Source organism: Podarcis melisellensis (genome assembly GCF_964234715.1).
Source record: "Podarcis melisellensis genome assembly, chromosome: 3".
NCBI lineage: Eukaryota > Metazoa > Chordata > Lepidosauria > Squamata > Lacertidae > Podarcis > Podarcis melisellensis.
In genome coordinates, this window is record NC_138530.1 from 25,625,125 (window position 1) to 25,653,029 (window position 27,905).

At 43.0% G+C, this 27,905-nt stretch overlaps 1 protein-coding gene across 4 annotated transcripts in view; it reads left to right on the forward strand.

Annotated features, from left to right (window-relative positions):
* Nucleotides 1-1,995: 1,995 nt before the first annotated feature.
* The window catches only part of ATF3 (activating transcription factor 3), a 33,754-nt gene continuing 7,844 nt past the window's right edge, over nt 1,996-27,905 (forward strand). For 2 of the 4 annotated variants that reach the window (XR_014166273.1, XM_081904506.1), the window contains exon 1: nt 24,264-24,414. The gene's annotated coding sequence lies outside the window, so the exon portion shown is untranslated. Of the gene's footprint in view, nt 2,277-24,176; nt 24,415-27,905 lie in introns of those variants that run through there. The other 2 variants (XM_081904507.1, XM_081904508.1) reach the window with 2 other exon arrangements.

Genomic DNA, 27,905 nt, shown 5'->3' on the forward strand with positions numbered 1-27,905 from the left:
ATTGGTCATGCTGGATTGTGTATGTAACCACTCAAGGGCTTGCTTATATAATCAAATCAAATGTGTCACAGATGTTTGCAGTAGAGAACCCCAATGGGCACCTAAGTCCAGTGTTACTCTTGTGCAGCGGTTAGTGTGGTGGACATGGACCAGGAAGACACGGGATCAACTCTCTATTCAGCCATGAAGCTTACTGGACAGCCTTGGGCCAGCCACTCCATATTGCTCAGCCTAATCTACCTCATAGGGTGGTTGTTATGAGGACTGAGCCTGAGGGAAAATACTCCCTAAAATCATTGGAATAAGTTAGGATGTAACCATAATAAATAAGCATGCCATGGCTTTGTCGCATATTAGTAGAAAACCCAAAGGCCTCTTGACCAGGCCAAACTGATGCTTTTCTGTTTATATGCTGCTGTTTAAAAAGGAGAAAACTTTGTTTCGCACAGCATATAATTAATTAACTGTGACCTTCCAGATGTTTTTGAGCTAGAGCTTTCATAATCCCTGACCATTGGTCATGCTGGCTGGGGATGATGGGAACTGGAATCCGACATCTCGAGAGCCACAGGTTTCCCATCCCTGTTTTATGGGATTGGCTGCCACATTAAGAATAAGAATAATAAGTCACTGTTTTGCCATGGCAACTCAAAGTGACTTACAATATTTTAAGCAAAAAAACCCAAACACATTCATTAAAACCAGGCACACACATACACACAAAATAGGTTGAAACACCCCACTGGGGCAAAAATGTCATAGGTAGTTAAAAGCCAAAGGCCTGATTAACAAAGAATGCTTTTGCCTGGTGCCTGAAGGTGTGCAATTCCTATTCCACTGCCAGATGAGCCTCCCCTCTTGTACTTGTCATAAGCTTAGAGGACTTTTCAAACTGGCTAGACAAATTCAGGGACAATTCTAGTTGTGATGACTCTCTGCAACATGTTCAGACAGTGGGTCACTGAATACCAGATGCTGATGAGCAACAGAAGAAGTGAACAACCACATGTAATATTGACATTCCTGATTCTGGAAACTTAAGTGTTAAAAATACAATCAGAATTGTGTGCGTTGCATCCATCTGTCAGAGATGCTTTAGCTGAGATTGCTGCACTGCAGGGGGTTGGACTAGATGACCCTCGGGTCCCTTCCAACTCTAGGATTCCATGATTCTATGATTTATTACTGTTTCTATCCCATCCTTGCTTCAGGGAGTTCAGAGAGACATACAGTGGTACCTCAGGTTAAGTACTTAATTCGTTCTGGAGGTCCGTACTTAACCTGAATCTGTTCTTAACCTGAAGCACCACTTTAGCTAATGGGGCCTCCTGCTGCTGCCGCGCCGCCGGAGCCCAATTTCTGTTCTCATCCTGAAGCAAAGTTCTTAACCGGAGGTAATATTTCTGGGTTAGCGGAGTCTGTAACCTGAAGCGTATGTAACCTGAAGCGTATGTAATCCGAGGTACCACTGTATATGGTTCTTCCTCCCATCGTCACAACAACAACCCTGAGAGGTAGGTTAGGCAGAGTAAGTTGGGCCTGTCCAAAATCACATAGAGAACCTCATGATTCTTGAACTCATGTCTTCCTGTTCCTAAGGATTCAACATTCTAACCACTACACCACACTGCCTCTTTCATAACTAACTTATTTAAGAATAACTTCCTTATCACTAGTTTTGTAATTGAACATGACTTTTTCTTTTCTAAACATTGTGATTCTTCCCCCCCCCTTTTTTTTTTAAAATGCTGTTTTTGACATGTCTTTGTATTTTAAAGGAAGAGCCACTGGCTGTAAATTTCCACACACTAAAAATCAGAAAATGACTTAAGTAGTTAGAGGAGCAGGGGATCACACAAAAATATTTAGAACTCATGTCAGTCTCGCCGGTTTCGAACGACAGATGTTGTCCCTAGTAGGTTATCTTTTGAGCAAAGGGCATTGCTGTGAAATACAGCCCCTCACGCACTCTAAGGTCGAGATGATGCGGTTGCTTCATATTTAGATCATGGGTGGTGGAGAATTATAGGGCGCATATTAGTCACCTATGCTATGATTTCATATTCCCACCTAATTTAGTAACAACAGTTGGTTACTTGGGGGCTGCCTGGGGGGGCAAAGGAGATTTAGGTCATTAACTGAGGTTCTGGCTAAGGGAGCAGATGGAGAGGTTTGAAAGAGAGATGAGGAGTCAGGCTAAAAGAGAGAAGCTCAGCTTTCCCAGAGACCGAGGGCTGCCTCAGGTCTGGAACTGGCTCACCTCACAACTTTCCCAGGTAATACTATATACATCCATGTAAACGTGTGTGTGTGTGTGTGAACAGTGCTTGGGACTGTTAACGGTGAACACTGAATGTTGACCATCGCAGATTAGTTTTGCAAATGCCTGAAAATAGACATTTCCCCCTGCCCCCCTTTCCTGAAATTAGCAAATGAACACTGATGGTCAGATTGTAAAGCTATATTCACTAGGGTTAAATCTCGTGAGTTTTGGAGAGGTATTCACAAGATTCAGCTGGGGGTGTCACCCAGGACCTGTGAAGGTCAACAGTTTCCACATATCTGTTTGAAGTGGCTTAATTTGCTTTTGTTCAATGTTTCTTTTTGTCAGGGCATCAATCATTTTGCTGTGGGTGGGTGGGAATTTATGCTCTGGAGGGAGTTTCCAAATCAATAAGCTTTTTGGGGGTAACTAAATATCACTGAACATATGCATGCCGCTATTTCACCAATACCAAATAGACATATTCTGTATTTGAGCTGTGTCACAGCTGAGAAATGAGATTTCTAGTTTGCAGTCTTATGCCTAATGGAACTTAGACTGTGTACACACCATTCATTTGATGCACATGGCTTCCCCAGAGAAACCTGGAAACTGTAGCGTACGCTTCACAGAGCTACAATTCCAAGCACCCTTGGCAAACTACAGTTCCCTGGATTCTTTGGAGCTAGTCCTGTGCTTCAAATGTATGGTGTGTACCCTCCAATAAGTGTGTATAGGATTGCAGCCTAAGGAAATTTGTGAAAAGGACCACTGATTTTGGTGGCAGCGAGTGAAGCACATTCTTAAATCTCTGTATGGGTATGCTCACCTTTCCAATTACTCCACATCCAGTGTGCTCCCACTGCTAATTTTCAACGCGGTCACTGCACAACAGCCACAATCCATATTGATCCTATGGTTCCGTAACAAATACTGCTGCTGGACGTGTTCCTTCCTCAAACCAGCCTCAATCTGATTAGAAAACAATGTGGAAGAATCAGCAGGACTGTGGACAGAGGCAGTGTGGTACAGTGGTAAAGTGCCAGGCAAGGACGTAGAAGGTACAGGTAAAGGGACCCCTGACCATTAGGTCCAGTCGTGACCGACTCTGGGGTTGCGGCACTCATCTCGCTTTATTGGCCGAGGGAGCCGGCGTACAGTTTCCGGGTCATGTGGCCAGCATGACTAAGCCACTTCTGCTGAATCAGAGCAGCGCACGGAAATGCCATTTACCTTCCTGCTGGAGCGGTACCTATTTATCTACTTGCGCTTTGACGTGCTTTCAAACTGCTAGGTTGGCAGGAGCAGGGACTGAGCAACGGAAGCTCACCCCGTCGCGGTGATTTGAACCACCGACTTCTGATCGGCAAGTCCTAGGCTCTGTGGTTTAACCCACAGTGCCACCCGCATCCCAGGATGTAGAAGACTAGGGTTCAAATCCCCACTTGGCCAAGAAGCTCACTGGGTGATCTTGGACCAATCACTGCCTCTCAGCCTAACCTTCTTCGCAGGGTTGTTGTGGGGATTAAACGAGGAGGGAGAGAGCCATATACAACATGTTGCGCTCTTGGAGAAAGGTGGGATAAAAATAAATGAGAAAACTGTAATGGCCATCACATAGGTACAGATGAGCATGCAAGTCAGGTGGCAGCTTAACGAATAAGTGTTTGGGGTTTGCGTGTTGCAGGGGCAAGGAAACCCAAAATGTCCCTATCTTTCAGTGAATGCATCCTCGCCCTCTCTGCAGCGTTGAAAATTCCCGGGGCTCCAGGTGCGTTTTGTGACTTGGCATGGTCTAATTGTGACCAGTTTGAGATGTGTGGCCATGATCTATGGCAGGGGTCAGCAAACTTTTACAGCAGGGGGCTGGTCCACTGTCCCTCAGACCTTGTAGGGGGCCGGACTATATTTTGAAGGGGGGGAATGAATGAGTTCCTATGCCCCACAAATAACCCAGAGATGCATTTTAAATAAAAGGGCACATTCTACTCATGTAAAAACATGCTGATTCCAGGAACATCCGTGGGCCAGATTTAGAAGGCGATTGGGCCGGATTTGGCCCCTGGGCCACTAATAATGAACATACCTTAAGTCTTTTACGTTTGGCAGACATGAGTATTCTTCTGCATTTGTCAATAAGGGAGAATGCTACTCATTCAACATGTTACAGTCTGTTGTTTTAGATCTGACGTATATGGACAAGTGAAATTGAAGCACAGCTGAGTGTGTGCAAAGGGGGAGTTTAGCTCTTTCCTTCCCAATGCCCTATTTAAAATCCCTCCCCCCCCCAACTGCTGTTTGCATAGGGAAGGACACGCCCATTGGTGCCAATGGAGGACACCTTCCTGATGTGCAAACAGTAGATTGGGAGGGGAAGAGATTTTTAGTTTGGATCAGAGTGGTAGGGCCAGGTAGAAATCTGATTCTGCTGCTTTGATCCTGCCTGGCAACCCTCATGGCTATTACATTTAGAGAGGAACTTTTTTTTCAGCTGAAGGGCCACATTCCTTTCTTGTCAGCCTTCTGGGGGCCAAATGCCAGTAGTGATTAGGGCTGGAAACAAAAGTAGGCGGAGCAGTGAATGTAAATCCTACTTTTGTACAGGAGGCTAGTTCCTACATGTACAGTGGTACCTCTGGTTAAGAACTTAATTTTTTCCATAGGTCCATTCTTAACCTGAAACTGTTTTTAACCTGAGGTACCACTTTAGCTAATTGGGCCTCCCGCTGCCGCAGCACAATTTCTGTTCTCATCCTGAAGCAAAGTTCTTAACCTGAGGTTAGTTTCTGGGTTAGCGGAGTCTGTAACCTGAAGTGCCTGTAACCCGAGGTACCACTGTACTCACACACCCATCTCTGTATGTAGAAAATATGAACTTGCTTACCAACAACTTGCCGCCAACAAGAACAACAACAACAACAACAACAACATGACATGTTTATCTGTGTGTTTGTGAAGGGAACTATTGGTCTGAAAAGGTCTTTGCCTTAAAAGTATGGACACTGCATTTCTGTTCGGTATTGCCATGGATATTGGGGGGAAAGAGAGGGGAGAGAGAGAGGAAGGGAAAGGGTTGCAGGAGATGGGATAATGATCTTTTCATTCTGTTGCATAGTGTCTGTGCAGGGGTTTTGTGTCAGCGTCTCACTCGTAGGTCCTTTATTTATATAGTTATTTATTTTTATTGTCATAGTGAGAGGGTTGCTGTATTTAAAAAAGTGAAAATCCAGACACCAAAGTTGTTGAGTGTTTTCCCCAAAATCTCATAAAAGGAAATTTAAGGAAATTCACCAAAATCTACATGCCTGGATTTTCCTGGACATTTTAGCGATTTTCGCCCGGACACTGTTTCTGACATATGGCAGCCCTATATTGTGAGGGATTTGAGGGTCCAGAGCTTTGTTGCAGTATGCTTTATTTGTATGACTCTAGGAACTGAAAGTGGAGACGCTGTATGCAATTTTCCTTGTTTTCTTTGTGTCACAGAAAATCTTTAATAAAAACCAATTTAAAAGAAAAAGAAAGTACTGACACCGTGTGACTCAGAAATAGGTCAATTTATTGAAGCAACCTATTCCACAGGATACTGTAGTTTAAATAATGGGGTTTCATACGCACCACTTCTCCAGACACACCAACCCTTACATGTTCATTTTCCTTCTGAGGAGAACGTGCAGTAAGCCCACAACTTGTGCCCCTGTAATGGATGAATTCAGCTTTCCACACTTGCCCAAAATAAAAAAACCAAAAATGGAAAAGGGGTTGGGTGTCCAGGAAAAAAAGAATTTGACAATTCCACCCACCACTGCACCCAGTGTGTGTTTACTTTAGGCGGTTTTGCCTTCAGGCACGATCCCCAGAACCCTGCGTAAGTTGCAAGCTTACTGTACTAGAGAACCAAAAAACGTATCAGTCTAGCACATTTCAGAGATCTTCCAAAGCCAGCTACTTGACATTAATAGGTTTAGTTTAAATTAATACATTGCTATGCAGTGAAATCCTACACATGTCTACTCAGAAATAAGCTCCATTATTTGGGACTTCCTCCCAGGTAAGTGTGCCTAGGATTGAAATGTGTTGCTCAGCACCAATAGCTGATTATGAAGAATAGTCCTGCCTGTGTAGCCACATTGCAGTCTAGAGTTGGACAGGCTTCTGCTTGTTGAAATCCGTGGTCTTAAGCATACAGTACCTATCTTTGCCAGTTTGTGAACCCTATTCTGCAAATATTGCTTGGCAAGAAGGTGGAGGCGTCCCAACTTTCCCTGCTGTTTAATCGATCTACCTCCAATGGGAAAAAGTTGCTTGAGCTTCCTTTCAAAATGGTAATTGCAGTGAACCTGAATTAAAATTAACCTTCCTTCTGAGCCGCGGCTTGTAATTTAGCATGACTTTCACAATCCGGCAATTTTGTCCCCTCCTCCTGTGTACAGGAGTGCACTGTATTCAGAAACCGACACCAAGTCTTGATATACAGAGCTTTCTGTTTCTGTGTGACTCAGTTGACATTAACATAATTACGTTACAGGAGTCAAAAGTGATTTTCAAACTATGAGTAATGTGCAAACTAAGAGAGAGAGAGAGAGAGAGAGTATGTGTATGTATCAGAGACAAGTACATATCAGCTGCCCGAAGTAAACACCAGCTGCTGGTTTAGCAGCTGGAGAATGGAAGCCTTGATGTACAGTAAAACTATCTGTGTTCAAAACTTATGGACAGAATTGAAATCTAGAGGGCAAGAACCAGAATCCTGGTGTAGTCATAGTAATTATAGCCTTGAGCCTCATATTTTTCTGCTCTCCTAATCCACAAGATATTGGGGTGAGGAAGTACTTTTGTAACCCTCTCTCACGCATATGAGAACAGCTACAGGTAGGTAGCTGTGTTGGTCTGCCGTAGTCAAAACAAAATAATTTTCCCCTTCCAGTAGCACCTTAGAGACTAACTGAGTTTGTTATTAGTATGAGATTTCGTGTGCAATTTTTTATTTTGTTTCACATATGAGAAAAGTCACCCATGTGAAGCGGGAAGGCTACGAGAACATGCTTACACTCTTCCTTGTGCAGCTGTTGCACAACTGGCCTGCAAAGTAGGCCAGCTGCATCCCCCTAAATTATCCACTTATTGCTGCCACCGCTGCTCTCCAGCCCTCAGATGGGAGACAATTCTGGGGCACTCGAGGAAGTACTAAAATGTGGGATCCTGAAAACAACACATCCTGCTTTGCATAGCTATGGAAAATTATACGCTGAAGCCAGCACATATGCAGATGCATTTTAATATCCTTTACTCCAGTTTCATCTTTGTGTTAATAATAGTAGTAATACAGTAATATATTATTTATACCCCACCCATCTGGCTGGGTTTCCCCAGCCACTCTGGGTGGCTTCCAACAGGATATTAAGATCAAACATTAAAAACTTCCCTAAACAGGGCTGTCTTCAGATGTCTTCTAAAAGTCAGATAATTGTTTATTTCTTTGACAACTGGTGGGCGGTCATTCCACAGGGCGGGCGCCACTAACTAGAAGACCCTCTGCCTGGTTCCTTGGTTTAAACTAAAAGAAGCAAGACTGGGTATCATCTTTCAAATACGTACCAGTGCTTGGTGACCATTCTGCTTATTATGCTATCATAAACTGGAAAACATTTGTCATGCTTTTAATTTGCAAATAATTTTATGGCATTTCTTTACCTTGTTCATTTTGGTTTAATTGCTCCCACACGAAGCAAAAACACCACATACAATAATGTGCAGCTACAATTAAACCAAGCCGAAGATAAGAAAGGTCGAAAGGCTCCCTGCAAATTACAGGTGCTAGAAAAATCGCTATTATTCATAATGAATGATGATGATGATGACAGCAGCTGAGAAATATATAAAAGACGGCAGTAAGCAGGAGGGCAACCAAGCTGCCTTTTAAAATATATGGGTCAAAGTGATGCGGATTAATACTGCAACCCTAAATGCACCCCCAGGAGGGAGCAAGCCCTATTGTACATAGTGGAGCTGACTTTGTAGTAAAACATGCGTAGGATTGCGCTGCTAGTAGAGTCAAAAGGAGAATTCGTTTGTGCCAAGTGGGGTTTCAATACTATTTTCTCTTAAACAAAGGATGCTCCCCCTCAATGCCATGATCACAACACAAACTGCTTTCAAAATTCCTTTCAATTTCAAAGCCCGTTTTCGAAGCAAGGGGGGAGACAACTGTCTGAGTAACAGGAGCCTTAAACCCCCTTGAGAACAAAGAACCAGCTTCTTTAGACCCTGGCAGAGAACTTTTAAAAGAAACAAGAGCGCTGCTTCTGTCATTCAGACATTTGCATGAGACAAGGAAAACATGTCACAAAATTCGGGGAAGTGCAAGCTTCGAAGGATGGCAGGTTGTGGTTTGGTTCTCGGGTTGGTTCGGAAAGTTTAGATTTAATATTTGCCTTTAAATGCAAACCAAACTGAATTTCTCCCCCCATCCTTAGTTAAGATCATGGTGCTATGAGAAGGAGGTTCAGCTTATCCCTTTTCCAACACAATTTCCCTGATTAAAATCATCCCCAGCTTTTGCTCTTTGGAGGCACCCCCATGGTTTCAAGGCTGTTAATGACACAAGATGTTGGATGTGGGATGGCACAAGATGTTGCGCTTGCGGAAGGACAAAATCCCTTCCCTCACACAAAAAATTCAGCGTATTGAAGTGGACCAGGTGGCTTTAAGGTTGGTAATGGGACAATGTCCTCCCATGGGGTGCTCAGAGCAGACCACATGGCGGTCCTCTGACAGAAGGGAATGGGTGGGGTCACTCAGGAGGATGACTATCAAGTCTCCACCCCCATCCTCAACATGCTCTACCTGAGGCAGATGCCTCACTCTGCCTGATGAGAAGGCCGGCCCAACCCATGGCACAGAAGCTCTAAGGCAGTTGAGGATTTATAGATATGCACAAAAGTAGCGTCCCTTGTGGTGGATGATCCCCTGCCCCCAGTCATTAACATAATTAACTGAGAGAAGATCTTTGAAACATGACAATGAATTGCCCTTGATGAATTCTCGTGTTTAAATTTATTACGTTGTGTCCGCTGTCAAATGTCTCCTACTCCCCGATTAAACTGTAGAAGCTGTGATGCCATGCAGGCCAACATGTCATGCGCCGACTGCTGACACATTCCCTTCTTTCTACCTCTCTCTATATGTGTCTCATCACAAGCAAAAGGAACTGTTTAATAATCTAATGGGGGGGGGGGATAATCTGTGTTATTACCTCATTCTTAAGTGTTTAGCTCTGTTGTATTTTTTGGATGGAAGTCACATTTATTTAAATGAAGGAATAGCCCTACCCACGTCCCTCAAAAGAAGGGCTGTGTAGAAAACACGGGGGGGGGGGAGAGGAGAAAAGAGCTTGCAATTCAATCTTTGATCTTCAGATGTAGAACCCAACTCGTGTTTGCTTTATTTTCCACACACACTTCTTTCATTCCTATCTGGACATGTTCATGGCAAAGCTATAAAAAACACCCAGGAAACTGAAAGTTAAGGCAGTCCATTTCCCTCTCCCAGCCTTTGAAACTGGAGGAAAAGGCAAGAGTCTTAGCTAAGTGAAATTTCAGGACACTCCTGATCCTCAGTTTCCTACTATCTTTTATGTTCTGTGTCAGATTATCACGTAATCACTATTGAAAGACACCCCCACTGTGTTGATAATATTGCTATAGTTATTTATGAAGGATATGGTGAAAGAAAATAATCGTAACAAATGCTCTTAAACCCTGCTCTTCTTTAGCAAATTATCTTTGAATTCTCCAAGAGCTAACTAGAACTGTCCTGCAGAATCTTTTTGCATCCTGCAAACTGGGCAAGTTGCACCCTCTCCTAGGACAGGAATACCCTTTATCGAAAGCATCTATGGCAGAGATGTCAAACTGATGTATATTTATACCTATACAAGATACTTATGCATATTTATTAGGGCTGTCAACTGCCTGAACTGATCACCTTCCATTAAACCAATTAATTTTTCAACTAGCTTTTCAAATAAATCTGCATATTACCAAAATATAGCAGATTTTCTGAGATCCTGATCAATGTAGATCAGGCATGGCCAAACTTGGCCCTCCAGCTGTTTTGGGACTACAATTCCCATCATCCCTAACCACTGGTCCTGTTAGTTAGGGATGATGGGAGTTGTAGTCCCAAAACAGCTGGAGGGCCATGTTTGGCCATGCCTGATGTAGATGATAACTCACAATTTCATAAGCGGTAGTCATTCTCAGAAGCAAAAGTGATTTTTAGTATTTTGTTTCACATCCTGTTATAATCACATACCAGAATCAAACTAGCCTTAGACGTTCCCCACCCAAAAAGTGTCCTCAATCTGCATTTGCAATTTGATTCATCATTTAAAGCTGTGCTTAGCATTTACATTTCCCAACAGGTTCAATGCTATTTACTTCTTGGATAGGCTTCTTTGCTGGATCTCTTTAGCAGGTATAATTAATATCAGTATAATCTGCGTTACACAAATATATGACTCCTCCTCTTTCACAAGCCCATTAATATTTTTTTCTCCAGATACTTAAGGATAGCATCTTTTATGTTCATTCATAATGTTTCTTTTTAAAAAACAAAACAAAACAGTTTGCTTCCCTTATAGTGCAATCCTATGCATGCCTACTCAGAAGAAAGTCCCACTCAGCTCAGCAGGGTTTACTCCCAGATAAATGTGTTGAATTTCAGAATATTACCTTCTTACATATCACACCCTGAAACTCCTGATTGCATTAGTACTTTTTAGCCAATTGCTGACTGGATCACCCAATAGCGTACAACTGCTCTGAAGTTGTAATCGCAGTCCATTTTACTAATCCCACTGCTATGTAGATATCCAAAGTCCATGTGATAAAAAGTCTCTGGAAAGTTTCAGGGAAAGAACAAGCCTGTTCAGTTTGCCGCCTTCCTCTTGAAAACCAGAAAACCTCTTCCACAAACCCAGAGGATAATAACAGTTCAAACATTTCCATATAAATTTCAGGTTTCTGTAATAATTTCTTGGTTAACAACAATCCTACGTGCCCAGACACATAAAAGTAAATCCCACTGTGTCCGATGGGCCTTGCTTGCTATTAGGAAAGTGTGCCAGGGACAGAAATTTATTGTAACACAGAAGATGACCAAACAAGAAAGTTACTTCCCATTCAATCACTTTTGTTTGTATGAAAAAATAAACAAATGCACATTTGTTTCCCATTAAATACACTTTGGTCCAAATGTCATTCTGCAAGGTTTTATTGCAGGGTTATTGCACTAAAACTGAATGATCTTGTAGGTGGGGAAATGTGATGATTCCCACAGAAAACACATTAATGGTAATGATTATTATAATGCTAACATTTTGTACAAAGTGCACAGGAAGATGCCTTTGACTGAGTCACAACACTGATCCCACCTAGCCCAGCTCATAGTGTCTCAAGGCAAGAAATTTCCCCAACCCTTGATCCTTTAATCCAAGATGCCAGTGATGATACCTAGTGCCCCAACCCTGCAAAGCTTCTCATGCTCTACTCCAAAACTTTGGGCGTACGAAGGTGCCTTGTAATACCAAGACTGAGTTCACACATTCACTGTGCACTCATTGCATTTCCAGTGCTGGATTTTTAATCTGAATTCACGCACGCGCACATTATCCTAAACACATGATATCCTGTACTTTCTTTTTTTAAAAACTTCTTTTTATTCATTTTCTATAACCAAACCACAAAAAAAACACACACACCAAAGAAAAAAGAAAACATCAACCAAAACAAAACACATGAGCAAATCAGAAGACAAACATTAATTAACAACAAATAATGGTTGACTTCCCTCCATCTCAGTTTTGGGTTATGTAAATATTAAATCCATTCTGCAGTTTTTCATTTTATATCATCTACACATCGCAAGGGTTGTATTAAACCTACTGTGATTTTTCTATCTCTAGAATTTGTTTCCATATATGTTATGAATTTGGTCCAATCGTCAATAAACTTTGTACCTTTTTGCTGTCTGATGTTCTGCGTCATTTTTGCCAAATCCATATATTCAAATAATTTAATTTGCCAATCTTTAACGGTCGGGATATTTGGGGTTTTCCAGTTTTGTGCTAACAGAATCCTGGCAGCTACAGTTGCGTATTGAAACATTATATGATCTTCTTTCTTAATCTCATCTCCGATCATTCCCAGAAGGAAGGCTTCGGGCTTTTAAACGAAAGTGTATTTAAGTATTTTTTTTTCAGTTCGTTGTATATGGATTCCCAATTTTTTTTAACTTCTTCACATTTCCACCACATGTGGTAGAAACTTCCCTCTTTAGATTTACACTTCCAACACCTTTTATCACCAGTCTTATACATTTTTTTGCAATTTCACAGGGGTGAGATATCCTGTACTTTCTTATAAAATACTACCGTCTAATGTGTTGTTTCTCAAACCTGCTTCACACTGATTGAAGTCCTTAAGCTGCTCCATATTCGTCTCTAGCCACAGTGTGAATAAGACATCCCTGGCCTGTCAGCACACCTGGGGAGGATACAAAAACATAACTGAATCTAACACTGATGAAGCTGTGCTGATGTGAACAGCTAGTGGAGAAAGAGATGTAAAATTCACTGAGAAACATCAGCTTCACTGCATCCTAAGGTGGTAATGTGAACACACATTGGCCTATCCAGTCCAGCACTGTCTGCTGTGATTGACAGGTCAGGGTCTCAGGCTTAACTCTTTCCCATTGGCTGCTACCTGATCCTTTTAATGCGAGATGCCAGGAATTGAACATGGACATAAATTGTGACACAGAGCTATATAGTACCTAGTTAATGACAAACTACACCACTTCCCATTATGTCCTTAAGTTTTGCAATAACCTTTAAACTGCTTTTGAAAATAACAAACCTTAGATCAGGGTGACGAACCAGTTTGGCCCTCCAGTTGTTGCTGAACTACAACTCCCATGCTGGGTGGGGTTCATGGGAGTGTAGTTTGGCAACATCTGGAGGGCCGCAAATTAGCCTGCCCTCCTTCAGATGTAAGTTCACTGCGCCTGAGAGCAAATCTAACATACTTTTTTAAAGCAGTGATTAGATATTAATGGGATCTGCACCATATTGTATTATCCCAGAAGAAGAGGCAGCAACAGCTCAGTGAAACAGTATAACCTTTACATGAGAGGTTCCCACTCCATGGACTGCTTGAAAATTGCTGAGGGTCTCAGTGAATCACTGAATAAACTTCCTTTGTTCTACAAAATAAAGCACCTAAATCGTTGCTGGCATCTGTCTGTCTCAGGAGACAAATAACTCTAATTTTAATAACTATAGTGTTGCATTTCGAATACAGTGGACGTGCTCTTGGATTAAATACAAATACAAATAGAATATTTTCCCCCTTCTGTTTTGGCATAATTCTCAAAACCACTGCAGTATTATGAAAATCATGGAGGCCGAAGCTTTCTTAGCTTGTTTCATCATCTAGCCCTGGTTTAAAATGGCCTCGATTTCCATGGTGGGTAGGGAACCGCAATCAAGTACAGGCCCAACTACAGCTATTCTAGAATGTTCTACAACCTTGTTATAGATTACCTGAATGCGGCTCACGGACCAGAGTTTGAGAGCCTCTGCTTCACATGTATAATAAGATTGAAGATTTCCAGTTAAAAGAACTGAAGGTAGCAGGGCTGGATCTAGACATGTCAAAGAAGCGATTCAGTTAGACGTGTTGTAAACCCATACAGGGAAATCCGGTAGGGAAAGATGGGACTCCATAGCGCCATCTGGTGTCACAATGTTATCTTCCTCGTCTTTGGTGATCACTCGTAGCCGAGTAAGATTGTCTTCCATAAATATGGTCTTAACAGTGAGTCTGTAAGTGACTGTGGAGGCCAAATCTGGATCCACAAGTCCTTCCACAGTGAGGACATAGGTTTCCGGGCGGGAGTTGATCACAGTGTGGATTTGCCAAGCGTGCCTTCCTCTTAGCACGTTTCTCCCTTTCGTCCTGAGTTTGAGCATCTTCAAAGTCGATGACACCTTTGGTAAAGGCTGTTCTTCAATTGGAGCGGTCGCAGACCAGTGTTTCCCAGTTGTCTGTCTTTATGGCACATCTTTTTAGATTTGCCTTGAGAGGGTCTTTGAACCTCTTTTGTTGACCACCAGCATTACGCTTCCCATTTTAAAGTTTGGAATAGAGTAGTTGCTTTGGAAGACGATAATCGGGCATCTGCACAACATGACCAATCCAACAAAGTTGACATTAAAGAATCATTGCTTCAACACTGGTGATCTTTGCTTCTTTCAGTACACTGGCATTAGTTCGCCTGTCTTCCCAAGTCATGTGTTAATTTTTTCGGAGACACTGTTGATGGAATCTTTTGAGGAGTTGGAAATGGTGTTTAGAAGTGGTCCATGTTTCACAAGCATACAGTAAGGTTGGTAGTACAATAGCTCACTCACTGGATCATCACCTTGTTGTGGTGAGTGGGCTTGCACGTTCCTATGACCCTTGTGAGAAAAGCCGTCAGGAGTCTCGTACCCAGTGTTATTTCACATATGCAACACATATAAAACACTTTTTCTTTACCAAGTCCCAGATCTCCACTTGAGGTTATGGGAAGCTGTTACCAAAGCAGAGAATACTGGGCTGTACTCAATATAAGGCAGGGGCATATGTGAATGAAAGGTGAAGGTCAAAGGATACAGTAGAACCCCAGTGAAATCAATGGAGAGCGTTCAACAGCAGTACTTGGCCAAAGTCTCCCAATCTCAACAACTAGATTAAGAACGTAAGAAAATGTGTGCTGGATCAAACCAAAGGTCCAGCATTCTCTAGTGGCCAACCTATGGGAGGTCCACAAGCAAGACTTGGGTGCAACGGCACTTGCCCCACGTGTGATTCCCAGTAGCTAGTATTCAGGAGTACACCAACGGTGGTGGTAGAACATAGCTATTGTAGCTAGTAGGCACTAATAGCTTCATCCTCCACAAATCTGTTTGAGTGCTTCATGCGAAAGTGGTTTCAACATTTCAAGAACAACCCCAGCTTCTATTGTCTACAGGAACTGCATTCCTGAATATGTCACAATGGCCTTATCTTAAAACAGTTGACATTTTTTAAAGGAAAAAAATTCACATTATTGTATAAATTATAGATAAATCTTACAACAGTATTTTGGGAAATAATTGTGGTTACGAATAAATCATTACGGTTTCAACAAAGGCATGTGCCTGGACATTATCTTGTACTTTGCTGTTCCCATGCACCACAAATAAAACCTGTTTCCTTGAAAACAATGGCTAATTAGTCTTCCTTCTTTGCTATGTATTATGGAAGTCAAAGTTGTATCTACCAGACCCCATGCAACTATTTCACTGTAGATGGTGAGTTCTTTTTGCCACAAACCAACAGTCTTATGCCACCTTAAATACACATTTATTACGGTCATAAACTTTCACAGACTAGATTCCACTTCTGATGGGGCACAACAGTTTATGCCAAAATAAATGTGATAGGCTGCAATCCTAACCCATTACCTGGGATTAAGCCACACTGAATTCAACAGGACCTACTGTTGAATAGACATGGTTAGGATTTCAGCCTAAGTATTTAAGAATCCAGAAAACTCTTTGTTTTTGCTGCAGAAGACTAACACATCTAGCTCTCTGGATAGTTCTCCCTACTTCTGTGCAACTGCTGTTTCTGTAGCTATAAAAACACAACAATAATTTCTAGGTCTTTTGGTTCTACCACATCTTTTTTCAAAAAACCTAAACAAAACTAGGATATTCTAGTGGGATCCTATATTGGATCGTCCTATCAATGATCCAATGACGCCTGCTTCTTGGGAGAAGGGCAATGACAGGCCTAGACAGCATCTTGAGAAGTAGAGACATCACCTTGCCAACAAAGGTTCGCATAGTTAAAGCTATGGTTTTCCCAGTAGTGATGTATGGAAGTGAGAGCTGGACCATCAAGAAGGCTGATCGCCGAAGAATTGATGCTTTTGAATTATGGTGCTGGAGGAGACTCTTGAGAGTCCCATGGACTGCAAGAAGATCAAACCTCTCCATACTGAAGGAAATCAACCCTGAGTGCTCACTGGAAGGACAGATTGTGAAGCTGAGGCTCCAGTACTTTGGCCACCTCTGAGAAGAGAAGACTCCCTGGAGAAGACCCTGATGTTGGGAAAGATGGAGGGCACAAGGAGAAGGGGGCGACAGAGGATGAGATGGTTGGATAGTGTTTTCGAGGTTACCAGCATGACTTTGTCCAAACTGCGGAAGGCAGTGGAGGACAGAGATGCCTGGCGTTCTCTGGTCCATGGGGTCACGAAGAGTCGGACACGACTAAATGACTAAACAACAACAACATCAATGATCCAATCATAATTTCCAGTATTTTGACATTTTTGAACATTTCCCTGGAATCAACAAGGGGAAGGTCGTACCTTTGGTTCCTGTACCACCAGCAATTGTCCCAGGACTGATTAAATGTATTTTATTGAAGCCTTTACAGAATAATACGCCAATGGTGCTGACTCTCATCAAGCAAAACTATAAAGGTAAAGGTACCCCTGCCCATACGGGCCAGTCTTGACAGACTCTGGGGTTGTGCGCCCATCTCACTTAAGAGGCCAGGGGCCAGCGCTGTCCGGAGACACTTCCGGGTCACGTGGCCAGCGTGACATCGCTGCTCTGGCGAGCCAGAGCCGCACACGGAAACGCCGTTTACCTTCCCGCTGGTAAGCGGTCCCTATTTATCTACTTGCACCCGGAGGTGCTTTCGAACTGCTAGGTTGGCAGGCGCTGGGACCGAGCAACGGGAGCGCACCCCGCCGCAGGGATTCGAACCGCCGACCTTTCGATCGGCAAGTCCTAGGCGCTGAGGCTTTAACCCACAGCGCCACCTGCGTCCCAAGCAAAACTATACTTTTGGGCAACTCCAGAGCCCATCTGAGAGACTATTGTTCAAATACATTACCCATTTACCTTGATAGGCATGTTAGTTTTAAGACCCATAGCCACTCCAAGAAGTTGACTAGAAATATTACTTCTGGGTTAGTTCTAAACCCAGTTTTCATTTATGGGCTAATTCTAATCTTAAGGGGAGGAACTAGATTGTTTGTGCTCAACACATCTGTTTCAATTTCAGCTTCTGTTTTCTTGTTACTCATTTAGGCAACAATATTTAAAGGAGAGAGGATGTCATGAGGTTTACCCGTATGATTAAACGGTGGCATTTCGTAGCATGTAGTTGCTGATCATTTGGGTGTAATTGTCATTATTTATTCAATTTATTCATGCCTTGCCACATGAAAAGTCTCTGGACGATTTAAGAAGCTTCAAAAACACAAAGCACAAAATCAAAAAGGGGAAATAGAAGAAAACAGAACAATATAATGAGAACCACAGCAGAATCCCTAGAACAGCATTCTGTGGTTATACATTTATAATGCAAACTGATGCATATAATGCAGCTCCCCAGACTAAACTATACTGGGCCCTGTGATTAGCAGAGGAGACCCTATTAGTGGTCCCACACGTGGCTGTTGTCTGCTTGGTGTTGACTTTCCTGGTGGATCCCCATCTATCAAATGCCCACCTGGTGAGATCTGTCTCCCACACTACTGATTTTCAGGAGAAATTTAGAGACATTCCTTATTACCCAGACATTTGATGGCTGATAGATATTGGTCATGGCAACCTTGAAATTAACAACCATGAGGTTTTTTTTATATTATTATTAAAAAAATATGTTTAGATAGTTTTTGTTTTTAAATGTTCTAGATGGTTTTACTTGTTTTAAATATGTTTTTCTTCAAGCTCTATTGTTTTGACATTTTCATGTTTGCTACCCTTTGGGCTCCTTTGGGAGTAAAGGAAGGATACATCTAATAATAATATTAATGTAATGTATGATGTAGTCAGCGAGACTTGTTCCCCAATAAGTAGTTTTAGGAGTGCTGTCTTAAGAGTTCTTTTGATATAATTTTAGGAAACTTTGGTGAAACATCCCGACAGTATGTTCATTACTAATTAACTTGAAAAATGGATGGGCAATTTTCATTTAATAAATAAAATAATAAAATAAATTGTCAGTGTTCTCGTGGTACGTTTCTGTTCTATCACGTTTCTTTTTGCAGTGTACAGTATTTCCAATTTTTTTATAGAAACTATGGATAGTTGTATAGCTGCTAGTGTCACACTCTATTGCCCCAATCTATCACTGTAGTATTGTAAACTTCAACCAAATGTTCCCACACTAAATTCAGGTTTTACTGGCATGATGCAGCAGGGCTGTTCTTACGTTTGGAGTGCTGCATTTTCATATGCTTCGTATCTATTTACCTCTAGGTAGGTACCTGTTATATATGTTTTCTTTTCATTTAATCTACAGCAGGAATGGCCAATTTCCTGCAGTCCAAGAGTCCAGAAGTGCGGCAATCAGATCTCCTTATGGATAGTTAGGGTCTGCCTAATAAGATTGGTGTCAAGAATTTCACAGGTATGGAGCAAATGAACTCATTTGAAGGGAGGCAATGGAATAAATCTGCTTCTTCAAAGGTCCCTTGAAGCAGCAGATTTGCAGTGGAATACTGGGACTGTGTCAGTACAAAGGGGAAAAGTGAAGCACAGAAAGCAAAGCCTTTGTTCATATTTTTGGAACCACCTTCATTTTGGGTAAAACAACCATAGCTCAGTGGAAGAGGATACCATCTGCATACACAAAACCCCTAGCATTTTCCAGCTGGAAAAGACTCCTGCTTGGAATTCCAGAGAGACTAGCAGTTCCCTATTTTCCCCATGGACTGCTTGAAAACTGCTGGGGGGTCTTGGTAGAAATCATTAAGTGATTTCCCTGCCTGCCGTAGGAATTGTAATATGCTGTGCTTAGATGCAGCATGGGTTTTTAATTGCCTTTTTATTGCTGATTTTGTTCCTTAAATATTGTATTGCAATTTGGATTCTGTAGAATCCGAATTGTAACACAGCTAAACACAGTACAAGAAGTGAAAGCAATAAAAATGCAATTAAAAATCAATACGAGTATGTAATGTGATGGATGTTCCATATCCTGTCTTCCATCACAAAACAACAGATGTGCCACAGACCGCCTGAATGAAGCTTGTGGATCACCAGTGATCCACAAACCAACCTCTGCTGTAGGCACTACTATAAAACAGCTTGGATGTTCCTACATAGAGCTCTTCAAGGAAAGTAATACTTTGGTGGAAAGTTTACATACGTTAATCAACAGAAGGAAGTGGAATAAAAAGTATCATATCAACATACAGAACTGTTTTATATCAATATTCATGATGTCTAGCCCAGTATGGAGAATCTACTACTTTGACTGGCAACAGCTCTTCAAGATGGAAGGCATTGAGGTCTCCGTAAGTTCTGCTGTCCTTCTATGTTCTCTCTACCCATGATATACCATACTTGATTCCCTCCAGCGGTTTGGGTTTGTGGTCTGAGAAATAGGTGTTGTTCTTGTTTAGTCGTTTAGTCGTGTCCGACTCTTCGTGACCCCATGGACCAGAGCACGCCAGGCACTTCTGTCTTCCACTGCCTCCCACAGTTTGGTCAGACTCATGTTTGTAGCTTCGAGAACACTGCCCAACCATCTCGTCCTCTGTCGTCCCCTTCTCCTTGTGCCCTCCATCTTTCCCAACATCAGGGTCTTTTCCAGGGAGTCTTCTCTTCTCATGAGGTGGCCAAAGTATTGGAGCCTCAGCTTCAGGATCTGTCCTTCCAGTGAGCACTCAGGGCTAATTTCATTAAGAATGGATGGTATCTACTGTTTATTGTTTAAGCAGATCTTTGTTATACATAATATTTGTTTAGGGTTTTTTTAAATCATACTGGCTCAAGAGGAACGACAGAAGCTTTGTGCAACTCAGCTTCTGGCACCATCATACTTTTTGCAGGCTGACCACAAATGGGTTTATTCTGAAATGAAGTCTCACAGAAGTTTGTAGGAAATAGGTTTTAGATAAGCTATGCACAGAGCTGCAGCCTTGGGCAGCACAATTACTTGCATACAAGTTCTGTGAAAATCAATGGGAAACTTCCAACTAGATCCAGCTTAAAACTGTGAGTATTTTTCCACGGCTGAAATATATTCTTCAAGTGTGGAGTTAAGGTTCCATTTGGGATATTAGAAAAGGGAATTGGCACACAAATCTTGGTTATCTTCCATTGGCTAATTTACTGTTAATAGATGAGTGTGCAGATTGTTTATTTCCCCAGATCACACAGAATTGAAAGACAACTTCTCAGCTTTATTTAATGCAAAAGGTAGGGGTAAAGGGTAAAGGGACCCCTGACCATTAGGTCCAGGCATGGACGACTCTGGGGTTGCGGCGCTCATCTCGCTTTATTAGTCGAGGGAGCCGGCGTACAGCTTCCGGGTCATGTGGCCAGCATGACTAAGCCGCTTCTGGCGAACCAGAGCAGTGCACGGAAACACTGTTTACCTTCCTGCCGGAGTGGTACCTATTTATCTACTTGCACTTTGACGTGCTTTTGAACTGCTGGTGGGCAGGAGCAGGGACCAAGGAATGGGAGCTCACTCCGATGCGGGGATTCGAACCGCTGATCTTCTGATTTTTAAAAAACACTTCCGATAGTAGCTAAGACCCCTGCTGGTAAATATACTAAACGTGTGAGAAGTGCAGCAACAACAACAAAATATGTTTCTGTCTTACCTGCCTGACAAAGAAAGTTCTAGTTGTCTGATGTCAGTACAAAATTTGACACATACAATATGCCATCTTTCCTGTTTACTATTTATTTTCTAGAAGGAACTTTGCAACAAGCAGTTATTCCATGCCACTTTTAAGCTTCTTGATAGGCAGAACTGTTCCAAAGTAAAAATTGATCATGTAAAAAATAAAACCAAAATTCTCAAACCCTCTTATTAGATTTATGGGAGCTGTAACCAGCCATAAAGCTAAAAAAAACACTAGCAGCTCATGTAAATAAATAAAATTCTGGTGCTTATTTTCCTCCCTTGCCCCCTTCAGTTCTAGCTAACATGCATTCCACAGCATATTTTAAAAATAAAATACGGAAAATGCAAAACTGATTTAAGTGCTATTTGTAAAAATGGCCTTAGATTTGAGGATTAGGCTGTATGTGGCACAGCCACACCAGACAGTTCTAGAATCACTTGTCAAAACATATCTGAGATTTCAGTAGGGTTTTCTACTCCATATATGTGATACTACAGGCTCCTTTGAGTCTCGCTCTCTGTGTATGCACCTGTAAATGCTGCTAGTGGAGTGTTTACTGTTTTAAATTCCATGTAGATTTTAAGTCATGCAGATTTCAAATTCTCCTAACAAAGGTTCTCTGTCCCCAAGTGCTCTCTGGGTCAGGTGCAAAAACCTATATAAGCAAGCAAACCCCAGGGGGTTCTCATAAAACCACAGAATTGATTTTCCAATCCCCACAATGCAGAAATCTACTAGATATAGAATTTACTTGCACATGGTGAGTTGGGTCCAGATTTAGCCATGCTTAGAGAAGGCCCGTGAATTCAGTGGGAGTAAGGTTAGTTAAGTCTCACTGATTTTATCTGCTTGAAGCATTTTACATTAAGTTTTAAGGGGTATAGTGTTATGCTCTTAAAGCTGGGAATATTTGTGTGCTCCGTCTAACATGAGTTTTTCCAACCTCTCATAAATAGAAAATAGCCATCATCTTCTGTTTCGAGAGATCCTAAGCAGGCTTACTCGGAAGTTGCGCTGAAGTCGACAGATCAGGCTTGCCAGTCAGTGCCTAGAGACTGGAGCATGTCTCCCTCGCAATACTCAGCCACGCAGCGCCCACAGTCCTTTCCGGAGTGGACATCGTGGGTTTATTTCATTTGGCACAAGTCACGTTAGACCTCTGCACGTGCGCGCGCCTTTTTCTTTTGCATCCTGACGGAAATACGTCAAAGCAGGAGCCTCCCGGTAGTCTACATCCTTTTTATTCTCCTTATTCACGGGGAAGCGTGGGGGACACGCAAGAAACCTCGACGGAAGGGGGGTGCAAGAGCAGCCCTTCTTCTTTCGCCCTCGATTGCATCGCCATTTGCCTAGAAATTCGAGTGGGGAGCTATTTGCGATGGGGCGAGGGGATCACCACATCGCCTGCATTCAGACGAATCTGCCCCGAGTCGAGAGACCCCCCCCCCCAGCTCAAAGAATAGCAAAGCGTCATTTTAAACAGTCCCAGAGGAGTGGAGTTCGAGGAGGAGGAACTTTTATTTTATTATTCTTCTCCCATCACAAGCGTGGAAAAATGGTTTCCCCTTTGCAAAATAATTGAGCTTCCTGCATTGCAGGGGGTTGCACTATAACCCTCGGGATCCTAGGATTCCAAGGGATCCTGAGCACACGCGCTTAGAACTTCTTCGGAGCGAATAAGGATAGGATCAGGCTGCGTGATTGTCCTTCACCGCGTCCCCAAAGACAAGTTTATTGGAATTCGGAACAGAAATCCAGTGGATCGCGACAGAACCTTCCAAAGTGGAATCGCAAATAAGATAGGATCAGAACATTACCATTTATAAAATAAAATGAGGGGGGATGACGGATGTCTACAATATGCTAAGATAAGCACAAACAACTGTAGTAGAAAATTTAGGGCGGCAATAGTGTGTGTGCGGGGGCGGCGAGGAAGGAGAGATGTTCTTCGACTTTACAGTATTTATTTATTTTTTGCTGTAAAGTGGGCAGACGGTAATTTGTATATGTGATACGTTCGATTCAGTTATCCCACTGACCCCAATTTCTCGGGGGTCTATTCCCGTGCGGTTTCGGTCCATTTCAGAGAGGGGGAGGAACGCTCTTTTTTAAGAGCGGCCGGGTCGCCCAAATGTTTTCAACGATCCCTGGGGATTCTGGATTTAAGGTTTTCACGCTCTCCCGAGAGATATATTGCGCGGGCGCGAAATCGGGGGATTGGGACGCCACAGGACACACGCGGCTGTTCATTAAAGAAAGAAAACCGAAAAATCAAAGAAATGGGGGGTTGGGGACGTTGTCGGCGGATCTCGCGAGGTAGGCGCGGATACACCCGATCCCACACAAAAAAACCCTACACACAGTCTAGACACAAATCTCAAAGGAGGGGACAGATCCCCCCCGTCCTTTAACTCCTTTAGCTACACAAAATGGCAAGGCATCGTCCGCAAAGTTCCAATCAGATCCTCATTAGAAAGAGAAGGGAATAATAATAATAATAATAATAATAATAATAATAATAATAATAATAATAATAATTTATTTATACTCCGCCCATCTGGCTGAGTTTCCCCAGCCACTCTGGGCGGCTCCCAATCAAGTGTTAAAAACAATACAGCATTAAAATTTAAAAACTTCCCTAAACAGGAAAGTGGGGAAAACAAAAAACAAAAAAACACGCCCCCCCATCGCACCCTCCAGTCCCTCCTTCCTAATCGCCTCTCCTTTGCCCGGCCCCGCTTTGCTGCGGGATGCCAGCGATCTGGAGTCATGCGCTGGCTTGGGCACCATTGGCTCATGGAAGGATCATGCCGCCGCCGCTGCCTCCGCGAAGGGTGTTCCCACCTGGCCCGCCGCCCGGGCAAGGCGCGCGCTCCGCCTGCCTCTTAAGGAACGCGCCCGGGCAAGCGTCGCCCCGCGCCCCGCCTCCTCCTCCTCCCTCCTGGTGTGTGTGGGGGGGGGGGGAGTCCTTGCATCACCGGGGAGCCCCGCCCCCTCGCCAGCCTGGGCCCCGCCCCCTGCCTCCTCCAGATCTTGCTGAAGGATCTATTAATAGCATGACATCAGCGCGCGAGCGGCGGCCAGAGTAAATACCAGCGCTGCCCGCCGGGCTATATAAAGGGGGTGATGCAACCTCGCGGGGAGCCAGAGACGCGGAGAGGCGCTTGGAGCGAAGGAGCCGCGGCTGCCACCACTACTACTACTACCACCGCTCCTGCTGTCCAGCGCCACCCGTCCCGCCTCGAAGGACAACCCCACTCCACGCACCCCGCCCGAGATTTTTATTTTATTCCTTAAACTCTCACCTGAGAGTCTTCCCTCTCTTCTCTTCCCCCCTCCGATTCTTCGAAACTGGGAAGGAAAAGACGACTCGAAGGAGGAGAGGTGAGGAACAGGTAAGGGAGCGAGACACCGGAGGAAGGGGAAGGCAATCGCGGAGAGAAACCGGGACGGGGAGATCTGGGATCTCTCACCCGCTCACTCAGGTGTTGTCTTAACTGTGGGGTTTTTTTGGGGGGGGGGGTTGGTCTGTGGTAGGGAAATAGGCTCGAGGGGAACGCGCGTCTTTCGGTACGTGCGTATCCGTCCCGTTTCAGGTCTCGGAACTTTTTCAATCAAATCGAGTGTTGAGTAGGTGACATTTCTTCTTCTTCCGTGGAGTTAGTGAGGTGAGGGAGTCAGAAGTGAAATCGTTCACGTTTCTTTTTCTTTCTTTTTAAAAGTGAGGCTAACTGAAAGTAAAAGTTCATTCATCCGAACAAAGTGTTTGACCGATCTCTCTCGAGCGCTCTCTTTCGCGTAAGCAACAGAAACTTGCCTGTTTCCTCCTCGGGCGCTCCAATCTTAAAAGTTTGGGCGACCGCACAGTGGTTTTCATTGATGCTGCTGCTATTTGTTTCTTTTGACGGAAAGAAACGGCAAGGGAAAGTGGGGGGGCAGTTCTGTTTAATCCCAAGATCGTATATTTCCAACTGCGTAAAAACTACGCGTGGAGAGGTTTTTGCGGCGGTTTTTCCAGGTCATCGCCAGCTTTTTAATTTCCCAGAAGACTTTCGGGAGAAAAACAGCAACTTATAAGTGATAATAATCAAATGATGATCACTTACGGTAAGTTGTGGGATGGCGAGGGTTGGCGGAAAAGATTCGAAAGTTTAACTTTTTTTACGATGTGGCAATGCCTCCAGCCGCCAGTCGGTGGCGCACGGCGTGGTAGCGAGAGCGCTCCGCCGCTTTGTATAGGATGCTTCCTGCTCGATCTGTCAGATTTGGTTTTTTACTCGCCGGCGTTGAGTTATCAGAGGAACCTGTAAAAATAGGAATGCAGGCGGTTTTATGCAGATCAGGCTTGCAGGGATCGATAGGACTGTTTCAAAACTTCAGTATGTTTGGGACTTTGGAGTGTTAAACGTTTGTTTAGTGGAACTGCTAATTCCAGAATCCATAGGAGGGAACTATCTTTATTAGGCCAAACAAAATGCCACAAAATAATGTGCAAGCTTTCGAGTCCACCAGAACTCTTCACTGGGCTAGATTAAGCAAAGCAGGGATGGTTCTGCCATCTAGCCTGATGAGGAGTTCTGGAGAACTTAAAAGTTTGCACAGTGTTTTGTGACATTTTTGATTGGCGTAATGTAATAAATGGTCCTAATACAGATTTTTTCCCTTATAAGCCAATACGGCTACCTTTCCTTTAAGTGTAGATGAATATGGCTGGTTCCAGATGAAGTAATCTTCATGCAGATAGAGGCAGAACGTTAACATTTCCGTGGTTTATTTGCATGAAGCTGGGTGAATTCAGGACTTGCTGCAGCCTGTGCATGTTTACTTGGAAGTAAGTCTCAGCAAGTTATATGGAGTTTACTCCCAAAGGAGGTCTGTAGCATTGGCACCATGAAGCCCAGTCCCACTTCTGCTTAATTTGGAAGCCTCCAGTGTTAGAGGATTGACCAGCCTCGGCTAGAAGTCAGGCATTTAGCTTCGCTGGTCTTGTGCTGTGGAATACACTCTTGGTAGAGATTTGACAGGCACCCACCCTCACTTTTGACTTTCATGCATCTCTTGAAGACACTTTTTGTGTGCCAACAAGAGCCTTTGCAGCTGCTAAATTTTTATTTTTGATTAGCCAGTCACCTTAAGGAATTTCTGAATTTTTATTCTTTAAATAGTGCTTTCTGTTTTCATGTACACTGCCCCGATACGGCAATACAGAAATTATTTAATGAACAAATAAATGGAGAAAGTCCCACTGAGTTCAGCTTAACTTACTCAGAAGAAAGCTTGCACAGGTGCACCCTTCGAAGTGCAACAGAACTCCACTGCGTTCAATGTGACTTACTCCCTCATGTGCATTTCCTAGTTAAGTGTACCTAGGTTTCTAGGCTTTCTTTTACTTCCCACAGCATAAATTTGCTGTGCTATAGCCTCCTAAGCACTTTTACTCGGAAGCAAGTCCCATTGGATTCAAGTGGGCTACTCTTAAGTAAGCTTGCAGCTAGGATTATTCAAAGCATTTAGGAGTTTATCTGTGATAAAGATATAGGGCAGCCTTTGCCAGCCTGGTCCCCTTGAGCTATTCGGAACTACTATTCCCACCAGCTCCAGCTTGCTCAACTAGGGCTGCTAAGAGTTGTAGTTCAAGGCAAAGGCTTCCAAATTGCAGTCTGTGGACCACCAGTGGCCCATAAGCTTCATTCTGGTGGTCCGTGGCGTGTCTGTGGATTAGTGGCTAAAGCACATCCTATTAAACATTCATCTTGATTTTTAACTGATTTTCTATGGCTTTCATTCTGCGAAACTCAAATTGCAATACAATACAATGTGTGGGAGACCTGTGGGTATAGTGCGGTATACAAATTTAATAATAAGAAATAATGGAAGCAATAAAAATACAATTAAAAACTGTCCAGCGTTTACCACAGCACATTACAAATGCTACCAGAGATAGAGAGAGAAAAATCCAGAAGATTTCAGTCATTCCTTTGTGGGAAAAGTTAGGGAACCACTGATCCAAAACAACTGAAAAGTGAAATGTTGATGATGGCTGAGAAACCACACAAAGGGATTATGAGTGCTGAGTATCAATGTGAATTTCTGAAACACTTTTTGCATTGAATAAGGTTGATGGTGAGCAAAAACGGCAAATACTTTTGTCCAACTTGCCATCTAAGCTGGGGCTTAGTGAGGACACCACACACAAAAAGTGGTGACTGCAAGCGGTTTCTGGTGCCTTATTGATTTTCTTCATCATATTAACAGCTGGCCATTTCGAAAGCAGCAGATATATGTGGCCAAACTGCAATGCCAAAAATCTTAAAAGGTCAAGTTCAGTTCAGGGTGCTTGTGGACTTTAATTGCTTTTGAAGCTGTGGGAGATTAACTTCTATGGTTAACAGGTTACTGCATCAGCAAGATGGGGAAAATATTCAGGGTGTGTGGGGAAGCAAATGTATCAGTCAAAAAATAAAATGAGGACTTTTGGTTTCTGAGAATATCTGAAATGAAAGGCACGTGAAGCATCAGGTCAGTGTGCCTTGTTCTATTTTTAATGTGAAGGCGAATCTTTTAATGTCAACCAAGTTAGCTAAAAGTGACCCAGTTTTTTAAAGACCCACACCATACTTCTAACAGATATTCAGTGCACATTTAAAGCACACAACTGCACCTAGAGAATACTGGGAAATGTAGTTTCCTTCTCACAGAGCCACACTTAGCACACCCTTAACAAACTACAGCTCCCAGGATTCTTTGTGGGGACACCTGGCATGGTAAATGTACTTTAAATGTACTGTGTGGATCTCCCCTCATGATCTTTGATGTGTCACTTGTTTTAGCAGAAGCCTTTGAGAGTAAATGGTTTCGGGGATTAGAATCAGAAATCTGGCTATGA